Here is an 18,530-nt window from a genome sequence, read left to right on the forward strand (position 1 = left end):
AGCAAGTTAATTCACACTCGGTCTATGATCTTAAACTTGAAGTTCCCTCCACCGTTCTTTCCGACATCTCTGCCTGCACTCATGCAGTTTTCTTCTACCTGGAACACTCTCATCTGGGCTTAGGGTTTCTAACTAAAAATAATGGATGTTAGTTTTGGTTAGGAAAAGACGTGACCTGTGACCAGTGCCTGTCTTAAAAATTCCTCCATTCTCTTAAAGAGATAATGTGGTAGAACTAAATTTCCAGCTGGCCTGATAACGTACACGCTCCCTCTCGGGGATCTGGAAGAGATCTTTACTCTTTGTCAGTGGCACAGACTAGGAGCCATCTGAAGCCATTAGCCTATTTTCTAGCCGTCATCTGCTGCTGTGGTGTAAGTTATAAGGACAGCTTTATAGCAAGCAGTTTGGTAGAAGGGCTAAGCCAACCCAAATCACCAGTCCAATCACCAGTCAAATTCACATCAGCTGTGGTGCTTGCAGCAAAATGGCCATTGAAGAAACCAGATGGCCACATCTACCTACACAAGAGAACTTACAGAGGGAAAATGACAGGCTCAGACCTTTAAACTTTGAGCTCTATTGCCTGGTAGAAGCACACACAATGTGTAGGGTATAAACGGTCTGCAGAAGCTACTCCTACTTTTAGGAGGTGCAAAATGCAGCAACTTGTCTTTCGCTTTGCTCCTGAGTGCTGAACACCCTAGAAACTAGAGAAGAGGAATAGGGTGACATCTAGAATGGTGCCAAGTGCGAGGATGCTTCCGTCCTATGTGAGTTCTCACCGAGTGGTATTTGCAAGAGGCTCTCACTAATCCGATGAACCCCATGACCCTCTGCGGTGTCGGCCAGCTTTCCCCACAACTATCAATACACTGGTGCTCCGTCAGTGGGTCCACGCATGACGCGGCCATAGTGGCAGCGATGGAAGTCCTGCATCTACTCCACGTGGCGACACAGACTTCTCCCTGCGGGTGACCTGGTGGCGAGCGCCTGACCTGCCAACAGCAGAAACGTGTGTAGCCCTGGACGTGACATCACTCCTGAAGGCCACCTGCAGGTAGAGTGATCCCACTGGGTCCCTCCTATTCTATTAAGGAGGGAGAAGCAATTTATACTATGGGAATAAGCCCTTATTCTAGATGGGGGCTTTCCTTTCACCTGAAATACTTCTGCACCATCACCATCCATGGGCATAGAGACTACGTTATTTACTGTCGTGGGGTCCCTCACAACCTCACTTCTGGCCAAAGAACTCATTTCATAGCCAAAGAAATGCAGCCGTGGGCTTAGGCTGGTGGACAGCTTCGTCTTGCCACGTGTCCCGTCACCCGGAAGCGTGTGGCTTCAGAGAACCGGAGAGTGGCCCTCAGAGGAAGTAGTTACACTGCAAGGTGAGGGACAACACCTGAGATGCTGGACACCACTCTGCGGTGTGTGGTAATGGAAACGTGGTGCGGTTGCCCCCATAACCAGAGCTGAGGGGTCTAGAAATCAAGGGTTGAAGATGAACTTGGCTCCTATCACTAGTAAATCCCCTGGAGAAACTGCCTTCCCATCTCAGCAACTTTGGGTTTAGAGCTCTTAGTGACAACAGATGCTTGCTTCCAGCAGGGCACACAGTGCTTCCATCAAGGTGAAAGTGGGACTTCTACCTGGACGTTTGGGCTTTCACGCCGCTGAATCAATAGGCAAAGAAGCGTTTGCCCTCTGGCTGGGATGATGGATCCTGATTACGTATCAGAAGATGAGGCTGCCGCTACACAAAAGGGGCTGGGAGGACTGTGTCTGGAGGTTGGGGGATCCTCTGGGGGCAGCTCTTGGTCCCATGAAGTCCTGTAACAAACGTTGATGGAAAATTCCAGTAACCTAAGAACAGTAGGACTGTAGAAGATTCAGTCCCTTAGGAATGAAAGTAGGAGAAGCAAAGTAGAGAACTCGGACTGACCTAGTGGCTGTCTGTCTGTGAGGAAGGGGAAGAAGGAAGTTACAGAAATCAGCAATGACCTGTGTCTTGTATAGAAATGAAGACTGTAGCAGCGATGCTTTGTCCTCTTTGCTTGTCATCACATCATTTCACATCAGCCTTGCTGTTGATGGATAGCTTTTTCATTTCATCTCCAGGTTACAGAAGTTCAAGTGGGATTGTGACTGAGCTAGAAGAGGAGTTCATGAAAATCTGAGATAGGGAGAGGACAGATAAGACCCAACTTTTAAAAAAATAAAATAAAATAAATGTATTTATTTATTTATGGCTGTGTTGGGTCTTCGCTGCTGCGTGTGGGCTTTCTCTAGTTGCTGCGAGCGGGAGCTACTCTTCATTGCAGTGCACAGGCTTCTCCTTGCGGTGGCTTCTCTTGTTGCAGAGCACGGGCTCTAGGCACACGGGCTTCAGTAGTTGTGGTGCCTGGGCTCAGTAGTTGTGGTGCACGGGCTTAGTTGCTCCATGACATGTGAGATCTTCCTGGACCAGGGCTCGAACCCGTGTCCCCTGCATTGGCAGGCGGATTCTTAACCATTGCACCACCAGGAAAGTCCCTAGGACCCGATGTTTCACCTTCTGGGGGAGAAGGGGAGAGGGTCATCATTTGTAAGACAGATTGATGCATCTGATAAGATAGAAGCAAGTCGTCATTGTTGTAGGAAATCTCCAGTAAGGTAGAGGCTTGTGTATGGCAGTTGCTGGCCAAACAGGTATTGATTTTTACCTATTGTCCATTAGCTCTGAGACCATGCTTCTCTGTGCTGCTCTGGGATTCGGGGGCTGAGACTGTGCCAGCTACATTTCCCAGGCTCCCTTGCCAGCTTCCTACCAGGTGTGTTAGTCGTCAGCACTAGAGGGGATCTGGAAGGTGGAATAGGGGGCAGAAGAGACTTGTGGTAGCTGCCTGTCTCCACGTGTCTGGACATCAGTGAGACAAGACTTTGCTCTGGAGGTCAACAGCTCCGTGAGGCCCCTCATCCCAGCTCACAGCTGGTGACACCACCTCTTCCATGTTACTTCCCAGGACAGCTTCTGTAATTATTAGTCTCTGGGCTCCTCTAACATCTCAGGTTGCAGTTTCAGCTTCCTATCACCTGTGTCACCAATTCCCTGTGTTGTTAAAACATCTCTGGAATATCTGGTGTGATTTCTGTTTTCCTAACTAAACTTACTATCATAAGTCTCTACCTTACTGTAACAGTCATGCCTGCTCTATCTATCTATCCACCTATCTATCTATCATCTATCTATCTGCCCATCTATTTATCTATTATTTATCTATCTGCCTATCTATCTACCATCTATCTATCTGCCTATCTATCTACCTATCTATCATCTATCTGCCCATCTATCATTTATCTATCTATGTATCTATGTATATATCTATCTACCATCTATCTGCTTATCTATCTATCATCTATCTATCATCTATCTATCTCTCTTCAACCTACTTACCTACATACCTACCTACCTACCTACCTAAACACATGCACAGACTTTAAATGCCTGTACTTTTGACTTCCTGTAATCAAGGGGTGTGGTTTTTACCTTTTTTAAAAAAAACCCAACAAATATCGTATATTAACACATATATGTGGAATCTAGTAAAACGGTACAGATGAACTGGTTGGCAGGGCAGAAATAGAGACACAGATGCAGAGAACAAACGTATATGGTCACCAAGCGGGGAAGTGGGGCTGGTGGTGGGATGAACTGGGAGATTGGGATTGACATGTATACACTAATAGGTATAAAATAGATAACTAATAAGAACCTGCTGTATAAGGATAAATAAATTTAATTTAACTTAAAATAAAAAAGAAAGGAGACACATCAAACAAACAAAACTTCCACGATGTGCATTTTCATCAGAGTGTCCCAGGCCTGGGAGGATTAGAAACAGGGGCGCTGACCAGAGCCAGCTTGGCTGGCACTCCCCTCACCTCCGCGCACCGCTGCCGGGTGGCCCTGGGCCAAGTTTGCTCACCTCTCTCTCCTGGGGCCAGCGCGCCCTGGGCGGGAGAGAGGAGACGGGAGGCGCGAGCATCACTGAGATCCCCTGTGTGGGTCCCCCTCCCTCCCCCCACACCCCGGGCCTCACCCACCTCGCTGACACTGCCTCTGTGGACACTGGCCGAGGTGAACTGCCCGGTCCCATGTGGTTTTGTTTAACTCTGTAGAACTTTGAACCAACCCCAAGCTGCGCCAGTGGGGAGAACAAAGTCCATAAAATGTATGTATTTTATAAACGGTGAACTTCTGCGAAGAAACCAAACTCATTTAAGCCAAAGCCAAGGGGAATGTGACGCTCTGATGCATAGAAGAGAGAAAGAAGGCTGCTTCCCCTGTGTGTTATTTGGTTGTTTTTTGTTTTAAAGACTGTTTATTAAAGGCCTTACTTTAAAATAAACACAGAGAACTCTCGTGTTCTTTTTGTAATCACGTCGGAGTCCTTTGAAGCCAAGGATCCTGAGTGTGGCCGCGGACAGCTGTTGACCCTCTCCTGGGCTCCGTGTTTAGTTAGCTGGCTCTAGAAAACTTTGAACCTCTTTCACCCTCGAGAGAGGCTTTCGGAGTTGACGCTTAGAGCAGGGGGAGGGGAGGACGACCTCGGGACTTAGCATCTATATTCAAGCTTCTCTGCAGACAAGGCCCTCTCCCCGGGGACCACACAGCCTGCGCCCAGGGCCCTTCTTTCCCTGCGTGAGACCCGCTGGGTCCCTTCCCGGCTCCCGCGGCAGGGGCGCGCTTTCCGTGGCGAGCTGCCCCGTCCCGCGCGGCCCCCGAGCTGGGGAGACCCCAGCATCGCAGCCTTCTCCTCTGCGCTGCCCCGTGGATCTTCTCCTACTGGGCCTGGGAGTCGGCAGACAGCTTCATTTCAGTAAATGCCTCCGAAGGGCAGTTCCCCCGCCCCGGGAAATTTCCTCCTCTTCTTTGAACCTCCCTCTCTTGTGCTGCAGAGATCCCGGCTTCCACCTCCCCCACCCTACCAGCACGCAGCCATCGCCCGGCTATTCTGGTCATGGTCACTTCCTCTGGACAGTTCCTTGAATTGTTTCGATGCCATTGTATGAGTCACCGAGGCCAGCTTCCTTTCCCCTCTTAGGCAGCTGGGAAAATCCGGCTCCCTTCGTATTTTCCTTTGTTAACTGCTGTATCCTGAAGTCATCCAGGCCCGGCCAGGCAGGGGCGATGTGAGCCACGGGCCGGCAGCCAGCTCTCCTGGACATCCCAGCTGTCCCTCGACGGGTGGAAGGCCATCCTGGGGGAAGGTGGAGGTGTCTGGGGGAGGAGCTTTTCCCACCTGGGGCTCAAGGTCTCAGTGGGTGAGTGTGGGACCCACGTCCTATCATTCAACTGGCGGTACGACATCTATGGAAGAGGACGACTGCTTTGTCCCAACATATGAAGACAGATTTTGACCTCGTGGTTTAAAAGATGGAAGCTTAAGTAGTGCTTTGCAAAAAGGCTGGAGACGCAACGGCTGATGCATGTAGCTAATGGGGTGTTCACAGCCGGGGAGGCTGTTAAGACTGAGATGCGGCCAGAAGGGCCAGGATGGAAACAGCTGTGGACCAGCAGGCTTTGCCTCGTGGAGCGTGGTGCTCCAGGGGCCTTGAAAGCATCCCAGGATCAAGCAAAGAAAGGGCCAGAAGAACTCTTCTGAGAAAACGGTCTTAAAACCAAAGATGGCTTAGCTTTACCGACTATTTGGGTCAATGCCTTACCCCATGCCTGGCCCTTCCTCTGCCTCCCACCCCACCACCCTTAGGTCCCGGTAAATGCCCAGGGTTCTGAGGGGCAGGGGAAGGGGGAGATCCTTTGGAAGGGCAGATACCCACTTAGTTAGAAGTTAGGGGAGAAAATGGAGCCCCAGTCGATCAGCGCCGAGAGGGACCACTGAACGCATATCAATGACGTGGCCCTTGCGCAAACCCTGTTCGTACCCACTCACCTGGGGAGGTGCGTGTTGTATCGTGATCCTTATTTTACAACGTGGAGATGGAGGCTTAGAGGGAGGTTATGACTGTGGCCAAGGTCACAGCTGAGCAGAGGTCTAAGCCCAGGGGTCACTGACTCCAAAGCCTTGCCCCTGCCCACTCTCCCGTCTTGCTTCTCTGGATCCAGCGTGGTGGGCATGGGGTGAGCAGGGACTCCTGGCCTTGTCCTTCCAGAACTTACCAGTAACTGGACAGTATCCCAGCTTCAGTACCGAGCGGGTCGAGCCAGGGAGGGCAGGAGGCCCAGAACCTTCCCCCACCCCCTCCCGGGAGCCACCGCGGCCTGCAGTTGCTGGTGTGAAGCAGTTGGGAGCGTGCGGTCAGCCCTGGGCTTGGTCCCGTATCTGTCCCCACCTCTCCCGAGTTCCGCCTCCATGCTGGGCTCGCGCTCTGCACCTCGCTGACTCACACCTGCATCCCTCCAATCCGTCTAATCCTTCGGACACATGACCAAGCTGGACGGTCTCCTGGCTTTCCGTGTCGCTTTGGCCCCAGCCTCTGAACCTGGGCCCCGCACCGCAGTTTCATGCCCTGCAGCCCACAGGCAAGGCCGACTCTGCTTCTCCACCTGGCTCGCCAGGGCCCCTGCTGGGAGGAGTGGTCTGGAGCAGAGACCTGGACCCCAGCTCCGCCTACATCGGCCTGGTGCCCGAGTTCCTCCCCGCCCTGGCTGGAGTGTGAGTTCTCCCAATCACGGTGGCAGCACAGATCCAGCCAGGGCGGGTCCACGGCATCAGCTGTCCAGGGTTCATGAGTGATCATGGTTGGCAATGCCCAGTGTAGGAGGTGAGCCGGGGACCTGGTGTGTACGTGGCCCGGTTAACCGTTGGTGACTTTGGGAAAATCACCTCCCCGTGCTTCCATTTCCTCATCCGCATGCTGGGGACAATAATAGAGCTGGCGTCAGGAAGCTGATCTGAGGACCGAGTGAGTGAACATTCGCGAGGCGCTCGGAACAGTGTCCGGCGCAGGGCAGGCCCTGTCTGTGTGTTATCTGTTCGGACTGTTGTACGGAGGTTACCTCACTTCCTCAGAACTCCTGGCTTGTGGTCAGTAAGCAGAGGACGGTCGGAGCCTCAGACCGAAATACAGACGTCCCCTGTGTGATCGCATTTCGTTCTATTGCGTTTCACAGATACCGTGCTTTTAACAAATTGAAGGTCTGTGAAAACCCTGCGTCAAGCGAGTCTGTCGGTGCTGTTGTCCCAACGTTTTGTTACCTTTTGGTAATTCTCACAGTATTTCACGCTCTTCCTTATTATTATGTTTGTGACGGTGATCTGTGATCAGTGAGCTTTGCCTACTGATTGCAGTTACTACTGTAGCTGTTCTGAGGTGCCGCCAACTGCGCCCATAGAACACAGCCAACATAACCCATGAATGCTGTGTGTGTTCGGACTGCCACCCCCCAGTCTCATCCTCTCCTCGGGCCTCCCTCTTCCCCAAGACACAAAAATATTGAAATGAGGCCCGTTGATCATCCTGCAATGGCCTCTGAGTGCTCGGTGACACGAAGGGTCAATGGATGCGGACACTTCGCCGCTGTCTTATTTTAAGGAATTGTCACCCCACCCAGCCTTCAGTGACTGCCCGCCCCCGGCCAGTCAGCAGCCATCAACATCAAGACAAGATCCCCGACCCGCAAAAAGATTATGACTCGCTGAAGCCTCAGATGATGGTTATAGCATTTTTCAGCAGTAAAGGATTTTTAATTAAGGCGTGTACATTGTTTAGACACGGTGCTCTTACACACTTAGCGCAAACATAACTTTTATATGTACCGGGAGACCAAAAAGTTTGTGTGACTTGCTTTACTGAGACATTCGCTTTCTTGTGGTGGTCTGGAACCGAACCCACAGCATCTCCACGTTCTGCCTGTAAACTAACTCTGCCCTACTAGTTCCAGCCAGGTTAACGACCCATCAGATTCATAGCATGTGGCGCATTTAGCTCCAGATGGTTGGTTAGCCCCTTCATTCCAGTTGACCCAGAGTTACTAGACCATGTCTAGGGGTTAGACTAGTTAAATGTACCTCCAGAGGTGGGAAGGAATTTTTAGTATAGAGGTAGCTCCGGCCTTTTAAATTCCTAAAATTCCCCATTTAGCTTTGGACACATCACACAATCCTTTCACCCACCCAGATCCTCGTATCCAGATGGCTTCAATGAGTGGCCAGCACTTTCAACGCATGTGAATGTCTATTAAAAATGAGAAAGAAACCTTCTGGTGTGTAGACCACAAAATAACAGAAAACTCCAAAACAAGCAGTCAGTAGTATAGACTGAAGGATGACCGACATGTGATGAGTAACTACTTCACTAACTTGTATGACAGACGAGGTGGACCTCTGATGCCCGGTTGCCACCGGTAGGAGCCCATCCTTCGGTTTGGAGCATCTCTTGTCTTTGTTGGCTTGGATCTGCGTGTGGCAACAGGGGGTCCTGGAACCCTGGCCTTCCTGCCGTGGGATCTACATAGTGGTTCTGAGCTCAGGAAAGACCTGGTGTGATGGGTCCAGCCCATGCCACCACCCTGCTCTGGTTTGCTTAAGCCCACACTGGGATGCTGTCCATAAGCTGCCCAGAGAGCTGAGTAAATAAACAGCCCGCCCACCAGGACGACGAGAAGTCCCTGTCCCTCTGCAGTGCTGGGGGGGAGAAGGGGAGTGGCACCCCTTCTTAGCCTCAGTGCCTTCTCTCAGCTGGAATAATCAAGGAGAGTTGTACTGTAACGTAACTGCTAAGCTAACGCGTACACGCGCGCCAAGACAGTGCCCGCCGCAAGCCGACCTTGAACTTTCTGAGGTTACTGTCTGTCCTGTAAGCCCGCGGTCCCCAACCTTTTGGGCGCCAGGGACTGGTTTCGTGGAAGACAATTTTTCCACGGACGGGGAGAGAGCGGATCGCTTAGACGGTCACGCGAGCCCTGGGGAGCCATGGGGAGTGGCCGATGAAGCTTCGTCCGTCCTCCCACCACTCACCTCCTGCTGTGCGGTCCGGTTCCTAACAGGCCACGGACCGGTACTGGTCCTCGGCCTGGGGGTTGGGGACCCCTGCTGTAAGCCACAGTCTCGTAGACAATAGTCACTGTTGCTCCAGGGCTCTCTCTGGGTACTCATTCCCAGGAAGCGGCACTCTGGGGTTTGTTTATTTTAATTTTTTAAAATTGAAGTCTAGTTGATTTACAGTGGAGTGTCAGTTGCAGGTGTACAGCAGGGTGATTCAGTTATACATATATATATACATTCTTTTTCAGATTCTTTTCCATATAGGTTATTACAGAATATTGAGTAGAGTTCCCCATGCTATACAGTAGGCCCTTGTTTGTTATCTATTTTGTATATAGTAGTGTGTATATGTTACTCCCAAATTCCCAGTTTATCCCTCTCTCCCCCCGTTCCCCTTTGGTGACCATAAGTTTGTTTTCTATGTCTGTGAGTCTGTCTCTCTTTTGTAAATAAGTTCATTTGTATTATTTTTTTAATTCCACATATAAGTGATGTCGTATGGTGTTTGTCTTTCTCTGTCTGACTTACTTCACTAAGCATGATCATCTCTAGGTCCATCCATGCGGCTTCAAATGGCATCATTTCGTTCTTTTTTACGGCCGAGTAGTATTCCATTGTATCGTATGTTTGTACTGCATCTTCTTTATCCATTCTTCTGCTGGCGGACACTCAGGTTGCTTCCATCTCTTGGCTGTTGTGAATAGCTCATGCTGGGCTTTGAGACGTGGTGGCAGCCGGGTGTGTGAGCACGTGTGTCGGCTGTGCACCCATCGGCGATGCTCAGGAAACCGAGGCCAGGGCTGGGCTTTGAGGGGCCATGTTCTCAGACTGACAGCTGTGCCCCACTTGCTTCCTTTTACCAACCAGTGAAAATCACAGTGGAGATGTGGACAGATGAGAAGTACGGTACCCAGAAGAGTGGGTTGGGGGTCAAACCTGGTCCCCACGGTCAGGGATCGGCCCCTCTCAGCAGAGACTCTTCCCTGAGGAGTGCTGCGTGGATGCTGGTCCCTGGGCGTGTCTCTCCCCGAGGGCAGGCAGGTCAGACCTACGCATTCTGCACTCCAAGCCCAGCTCCTCCGCCGGGACCCCTGGGACCATCTAGCTCTGTGTGCTCTGCCCCCGCATCGGTACTTAGCACTCATTTTCTTCCCTTTTCCCTCCATTAAGACTTTCCCTGGAGGAAAGTCTGATGAACTAATTTCCCCTAAGATGCCAATTACTGATAAAGCTGGAAGTGTTATTCTCTCTGAGATAATGGTATCTTAGGACGGAAGAAGGAAAGAGGTCTGTAAGCCTGGAATTTCAGGCATCCCTGAGTGGAGGGATGGCGGGGTTCTGAAACACACACGAACACACGCACACAGGATCTCACGCAGGATGTAAACGTATGCCGCTCTCTGGCAGGGGCCGTCCTGGCTCTCCTCACGTCAGAGAAAAGACAGAGGACGTTGTCCAGACCCATCTGTCGTGACTACGTTCCTTCCAGATGCTTCCCGAGTGCCTAGCACACGCAGGCACTGTCTTCACTTGCTCAGCTGGAGACTTGTTGAGGTTGATGCCTGACACACAGCAGCCCCTCAGCACGTGGGCTGAGGGGAGGAGGGTGAATTCCTCCTGGAAGGCCCCGCAAAGGCCGCTCTGACGGCCCAAGGGCAGCCGGGCCGCTGTCCCGTGCACGGGGCCCTAGGGCGGATGGCGTTTGCTCTCTGCTAGAGCTGGCCCTCGATGGGGTGCGGGTGTTCCTCTCACCACTCAGCCGGCCACGGCGGCCCTGCCAGCCCACATTCCTGAGTCACAGAGAAACCGGGCGGCCGGGGCCGGTGTCGGATTGCGCAGCCGTGGCTGCAGGACCGCTCTGTTTGCCGGGCTAAGGCGCTCTCCCCCGACTGATGGGTGAGTGAGGACATTCCACCTCTCCCTCTCCCGTCTGTGTAGCCCCGCCAGAATCCCTGTCTGAATTCCTCTTCGTTCGCAGTGATGTGCTCTCCACCCGGAAGTTGCTAAGAGCTCCTTTCGGTGGATAATGATGGTTTTTGCAGGAGGGACCTCGATGGTTTTTCCGTTTCTGTTTCCATAATACGTACCAAAACCCACACTTCATTGAAAGCAGATGGCGACCGCGCCTCGCGACGGGCAAGGGGAGACGCCGGGCCGGGACGCCTCTGATGTGTCTGCCTGCTGGGCAGCCCTGGCACGGACGGGATGGATGGGGTGAGGGCCTGGAAGCCGGAGCCGCGGAGACAGAATGGGAAGCGGGGCAGCGACGGGGCGAGTCTCCACAGCTGGAAGGCAGGAAGACAGAATCAGGGATGTAGGGGCCGCGAGGGAGGGTGGAGATGGAGAGAGAAGGAGAGAAACAAGCCAGTGAGATAAACCCTGGCCTCCCCTGGCCTCTCATTCCCATGCCCTGAGTCTTACAGTGTCAGATTCTCGGGAAAGTGCGTGAGTCAGGCAGCTGACCCGCGGGAGGAAATTGGTGCTCAAGCCGCAGCCGCCGGGACCCGGGCCTGACCCTCCTCATGTGTCTCCGTATCGTGTAATGAGAAGCATATTCTCCACTGCATCTTTCCCCAAAGCAGAAACCCCATTTCCCTGTCTCCAGAAAAGGCACAGGGAGGGCCTGCTGTGGCCCAACAAAGACTGTCACCAGTGGGGCCCTGCGCAGAGCCCCAGCCCTCGGGACAGCGTTGCATTGTTCAAAGGCCCCTGCGGTGGCCCAGCCCGTGGGGTCCAGAGCTCACTTCTCATCTCTGCTCCCACGGGGGGGCCCTGCGGTGACCTGACCATCAGAAACCGCTATGGCTGCAGATGCGCTGGGCGCTCGGGACAGAGGTGCCAACGCCCGGCCCGTCTGGCAGAGGGGACACAGGCACGACCTTAGCCCTGACTCCAAACAGCGACACAGCTGTCTACAGTGAGAGAGCCCTGGTCCCCCGACCCGGGCTGGGGTCGCGCACATCTGCGGGCGCCCGGCTTGAGCGAACGTGTGCGGGGTTTAGACCGTCCAGGGATGACCAGGTAAGGCAGGTCTTCCCCAAACTTATTTTTTAGTGAGCAATCAAGGCACTTCCCAGGGGGAGACTCATTCTGAGGACCAAGGGACCCTCACACGAGAACAGGGAGTTGGCAACAAAGGCGAAGGGAAGGTGGGCACGTGAGCGGGGAGGGTGTGAGTTCAGCTTGCTGTCTGCAGTCGGGTTTCCTGAGTCCAGCTCACAGCCGAGTCTCCCGGGGGCAGGGGCTGTGGGTACATGGACCACAGACCCAGCATTTCACAGCAGCTGCCCGGCTTGGCCCCCTGGGTGGACTCACTCCGGGGTTGGGATGCGGGGGAGATGTCCTCCCCACCGAAAGCAGGTGGTGCAGCTTCGGCGTCTCAAGGGCTCCGATGCATGGGGGTGCCTGGAGGAAAGTGAGGGGCTAGGGGGTGCAGGTCACCAGTGGGAAGTGGGGAGGAGAGGAAGGGGCCGGAAGCAGGGAAGGCAGCCAACCGTAATCACAAAACTGGGGAACGTGGCGACTCCGTGGGCGGGGAAGCAGCCGTGCTACTAGAAAGGCGAGTGGATTGGAGAACAGGACAATTGCAAGATGGCTCCCAAATGCCAGGCGGCAAGGCTGAGTAAACACAGGTCCCCAGAGCCGCCCGCTGCTGCCTTGTGGATCGTTTTCTCCTGGAGGCGAGCAGAGCGGGGCCTCAGCAGCGGGAGGATGTGCACACGCGGGGCCCTTCCTTCATGTCAGACACTGACCTTCACACTTCCCAGCGCACCTCAGACAGTATTCCCTGCCCGTCCTGTCAAGATCAGGTTAGTCTTTTAGATTCCGCACGTAAGTGATGTCATACAAGGAATTAACACAACATTGTAAATCAACTACAGTTCAGTAGAATTTTAAAAAAAGATCAGGTGATGAATCCAGTTTCATCCCCCCTGCCCCAATTCAGGAATGCAACTCGAGGGCAGACACTTCACCCTTTAGGGGGTCTTGGAGTGACTGAAAGGCCAGGCACCAGAGAGCAGCGAGCTTCCAGAGGAAAATTGCTGGGAGGCCGCTCAGGACTTGTGAGGGGAAGGGGCTGTGGGTGAGGAAGGTGGGGACCTGGGACCCAACCCCCCAGGATGTTGCGGTTGAGAATAAGAAATCCGCATAAGTGTCTGTGCCCATTGTCCCCATTTACGGAGCAGAGCTTAAACCCATGGCATTTCCTAAGTGATGAGAGGCATAACGGTGCCTTTTGTGATGCTACTGACTTTGGGACCCACCCAAGGATGTGCGCTGGTGGCCCGGGAGCCACCCGCGGGATTAAAGGGCTGGAACCTTCAGTCTCGCCCCCATCTCTGGGGAGGGTCGAGGTGCTGGAGACTGAGATCAGTCACCAAAGGCCAGAGATGCAATCAGTCGTGTCTCTGTAACAAAGCCTCCATGAAACCGCAAAAGAAGAGGCCTTGGAGAGCTGCGGGGCGGTGGACAGCTGGGGTCTAGGAGGGTGGTGTGCCCCGGGATGGCGCGGAGCCCGTCCTCTGCGTCTCCTCCATCTGGCCCGTCCTCCTTACACCCTTTTATAATCAAGAGGAGATCTAGTCAACACGCTGCTTCTCTGAGCTCTGTACCCAAGGAAGCCAGTCCTGGGACCCTTCCGTTTACAGCCATTGGTCAGAAGCCCAGGACACGGTCTGAGCCTGTGCATGGCGTCTGAGGTTGGGGGGCGGTCTTTGGGGTCGAGCCCCTGCGCTGTGGGACCCGACCCTGCCTCCAGGTGGACAGCCTGAGAACCGAGTTGAAGTGTAGGACACCCAGCGGGCGTCACGGATCTGCCTGGTGGTGTGAGGACCCCTAACACACACACACTGGAACTGGGCGCAGAGCCCTTGACCACCCGTGTTCTCAAAGGCTGGGACCTCTCTTCCTCCCTCTGGAGGCTTTGCTGATCCTTTCCTCTTCTGAAGTCCTCTGTCACTTGTCATTCAGATGTGCTTCTTTATACAACCAGTGACGTGGCTACACAGCCCAGCAAGGAGAGGTGTGACCTGCCTCATTGGCTGGTCTGCGCATTGTCTGAGAGCTGTTGACCCGCCCATGAGGTCCCCAACCATTCAAGGGGATGTGTCTGTGGGTTAAAGGACAACTGTCTTATTTTCTTGTCATCACCCTCCTCCCTGGGGTGTCCATGGAGGCCCTCCGAGGGGATGGGAGAACACACGTCCAGGTCCACGTGCATTACTTCGGCAAGCTGGGAAAGGCTAGTTCACCTTAAACTTGAAACATGAGACAGATGGACTAGGTCCAGGGCAGTTCTGTGTTTTTTTTTCTTCTCTGAACCAAAGTAGCCTTGTTTTCAGGCCCTGAAAACTTGTGACTTTTCCTAAAAGGATGATACTAATGGTACCAACCACCGCGCACTTACTATATATTAGATGTCACACACAGGCACGGGCACACACGCACACAGTCCACCGTCTATAACTCTGTAACACGTGTACAAGGGGCAGGCTAGAGGGCGATTCACCCAGTCCGCCTCCTGGGAAGGTCGCTGCACATCTCACTCACGCACTGGGCTGTTTGCTCTGCTCCCTCTAGGAAATCCCGTTCTCAGGATTTGCCGGGCAGAGGCTCACTGGTGTGGTACCCAAGCGACAGCCTGGCCAGTGTTTTGGTCCAGGAACTACACGCCTTCTTGGGAAATCACTGCTCCTTCCCTGATAAGAATACGACGTCCAGGACAAAGCCCCGGGCCAGGGGCCAGGAGACGGGGACCTGGACGAGGTCCCATCATGGACTTTCTCTGTCTCATGCCCGTGGGCAGGTCACTTCCCTTTCTGGGCCCCAGTTTCTTCTATAAAAATGAGGGGCTTGGACTATGCAATGGGTAAAATTCCTCACAGCTCTAAATATCTGATGATTTCATAGCAAAACTCCAGGACCTTTTTATTCCTACCTTTTTCTTTCTGTTCAAATGAATCTGGCTGGACGCAACACGGTGAAAGTACCCCTGCAGGGTCAGACTTGTTGGAATTTATCTTTTCTGTTCATCTTTTGTTATTATAATCTAATGTATACCGAGTGAGATACTTTGTTGACTTAAATGAAGTATAAGGTAGAATCAAGAAGTTAGAACAGGTAATATAATAAAGGGCGGGCGCCCATCCCACAGCTTCAGGAAGAAGGCACGACCCACCCAGATGAAGCCTCTCTATACCTTTCCCTTAGTTTATTTCCCATCTTTTCCTGGACGTAATATCTATCCGGAAATTCACCTGGGTCCTCCTCATGCACTCTACGTATAAACACATAGTATTTTTTTTTTTTTTTTTTTTTTTTTTGCGGTACGCAGGCCTCTCACTGTTGTGGCCTCTCCCGTCGCGGAGCACAGGCTCCGGGCGCGCAGGCTCAGCGGCCATGGCTCACGGGCTCAGCCGCTCCACGGCACGTGGGATCTTCCCGGACCGGGGCACGAACCCGCGTCCCCTGCATCGGCAGGCGGACTCTCAACCACTGCGCCACCAGGGTAGCCCTAGAATTTTTTCATGTGTGTGAACACCACCACATAAACAGTATCACAGAGAGTGTATCATCTTCATACTTGCTTCCTTTCCACATTTAATTTGGGGTTTTGATCCTCGTAGATTCATTTCTACTCTGGGATGATGGTCTGTTGTACGGATCAATGGGAATTTCTTTAAATGCATTTTCCTCTTGGGGGAGATTTTAGGTTGCTACCCTTCTTTCTATCTTTCTTCCCTTTGAACTCATTATACACAAGGCTGCTCTGAACGTTCCTGTGTATGTTCCTGAACACACGCGAAGGAGGTCTTTCTCGGAGCATCGGCGCTGGCCCCAGCTCTCTGAGGTATTTCCAGATTGCTTTCCAAGGAGGTTTCCCGATGGGCCCACCGCATCCTCAATAACGTTTGGTACTGTCAGACTTCTTTTTATAAACAAAGTTTTTTGAATAAGCAAAACCTTCAAACACCTCAAAATTCAAAACTATGAAGGGGCAGGATGTGAGGATAATTGCGTTTTTGGTCCCCAGGCATCCGGTGTTCACTTCAGTGTTAACTGTCCTGAATGTGTCCTTACAGGGACATTTTGATGGATACGCAGGCAGGGGTGGACAGGTAGGTGTCTCCTTTTCTTATTTCTCTACTCAGTGACTGCCTCCTACGCGGGCTGTTCTGCTCCTGTTCCGTTCACCTGATGCTATACCTTAGCGATCCTCCTGCGTCAGTACAGAGCATCTGCAGTCTTATTTATTTATTTTTTTAAAATTATTTATTTATGGCTGTGTTGGGTCTTCGTTTCTGTGCGAGGGCTTTCTCCTGTTGTGGTAAGCGGGGGCCACTCTTCATCGCGGTGCGCGGGCCTCTCACTATCGCGGCCTCTCTTGTTGCGGAGCACGGGCTCCAGACACGCAGGTTCAGTAGTTGTGGCTCACGGGCCTAGTTGCTCCGCAGCATGTGGGATCCTCCCAGACCAGGGCTCGAACCCGTGTCCCCTGCATTGGCAGGCAGACTCTCCACCACTGCGCCACCAGGGAAGCCCTGCAGTCTTATTTTTGTTGCTTAAGTCATTCACTGCTACTTGACTCTTTTTTTAAATAAAAAAAAATAAATTTTTTGGTGAAATGTATCGTACATCATAGAATATAAAACATTTATGGGCCATCAGAAGAAGAGGAATAAAATGAACCCTGCCTACTCCTGTCTCAGGCTCTTAAGGAGAATCACGACATTTCCGAAACCCTCCCCGCTCCTTTTTTTCGTGACAGCCCCTTCCCTTGACGCCCAGCTAATCCCTCTCCAAACTTTGGTGTCCATGATTCCTCTGCTTTTTAAAATAGATTTCCAGCCCATGTGTATATCCCCAAAGGATCCATTGTTCAGTTTTGATTGGGTAGCAAATGCAAAATTAACTGGAATAAAAAAGTTAAATAAATTTTAAAAAACTGCCCCTAGGTTCCCAGGAGAAGGTAACTTCAACGGAATTTCTGGGTCGAGATTCCCTGAATGCAAAGAAAGAGGCCCTTCTGGAAATGTTGGGACGCAAGTCCGTGGGGGAGCTCCGGGCTCACACCATTGAGGCACCTGGCTGTGGAACAGGTTCTGGGCCCAGGGGCAATGTGATCTGGTCGGCTGCTCAGAACTTCTGGGTCTATAGTCACCAGAGCCTCCCAGGAGTTGCCAGAGGAGGACATTTCTGTGGGGTGAAATGGGGGGTCTCGGCTGATCAAGAGCAGTAAGTCGTGGAGGAGAAGAAGGGGCTTTATCAGTACATGGACGGGAGAAGCCAGAGGAGCTCGACGGGGTGGGTGCTCAGCTGGGCGTCTGGTTCCAAGAGACAGCAGGGGGTGTTCTGATGACCCGTGGTGTCACTGGGCTCCCATCCGGATGGGGTTGCCTCTGTTGGGTCATCTCGGGGCCTCCCTTCTCATCCTTGGGATGCCCTTTGTCTCTCTCTGGGGGGATGGGGGCGGTTCCTGCACACCCCACACCCTTCTTTCTTGCCATGCTCTCTCATTTTGGTGGAGTACTTCTAGTAGCTTCCTGCAAAATGATATGTATGTACGAGATACATTTTTGAGGCTCTGCATGTCTTAGAATGTCTTTATTTTACTCTCATACTCAAGCTCAAGTTTTGCCAGGTAGAGAGGAATAGTTCAAATAACATTTTTCTTTAGAATATCTTCTTGCTTTTAGTGTGTATATATATATATATATATATATATATATTTTTTTTTTTTTTTTGGCTGCGTTGGGTCTTCATGGCTGCGCGCAAGCTTTCTCTAGCTGTGGTGAGCGGGGGCTCTTCGTTGCTGTGCACAGGCTTCTCAATGCAGTGGCTTCTCTTGTTGCGGAGCACGGGCTCGAGGCACGTGGGCTCAGTAGTTGTGGCTCGCGGGCTCTAGAGCGCAGGCTCAGTAGTTGTGGCGCACGGACTTAGTTGCTCCACGGCATGTGGGATCTTCCCGGACCAGGGCTCGAACCCGTGTCCCCTGCATTGGCAGGCAGATTCTTAACCACTGCGCCACCGGAGAAGTCCCTAGTACCTTTCCTAAGAAATCTAAAGCCATGAATACTGACCCTTTGTGTGATCTGTGTTTCCTCTCTAGAAACTTGTAGGATCTCCTGACGGTTCCTCGAAGTGGACATTTCACATGTCGAGCTTTGATATGAATCCCAATGAGTCTCACACTTTGGTCACTCATGTCCTTCAGTTCTGAGAATATTCTTAAACCATTTAATGGATGATTTCATATCTCTTTTTTTCTAGTATATTTCTGGAACGCCTATTAAATATTAGTGTTGGACCACCTGGTCCTCTAATTTTATTATGTTCACTGTATTTTTCATCTTTTTGTGTTTTTGACTATTCTCTGGGAGATTTCCTCATTTCTGCAATCGATTTGAATTTCCAAGAGCTCTTTTTTGAACTTTGAATGTCTGAATGATCCCTTTTCAAAAAACTTCATTCTTGTATCATGGATGATAAATCTTCTCTTATGTCTCTGAATATATTAACTGTGTGTGTGTGTGTGTG

This window comes from Phocoena sinus, chromosome 2 (assembly GCF_008692025.1).
Source record: "Phocoena sinus isolate mPhoSin1 chromosome 2, mPhoSin1.pri, whole genome shotgun sequence".
NCBI classification, from domain to species: domain Eukaryota; kingdom Metazoa; phylum Chordata; class Mammalia; order Artiodactyla; family Phocoenidae; genus Phocoena; species Phocoena sinus.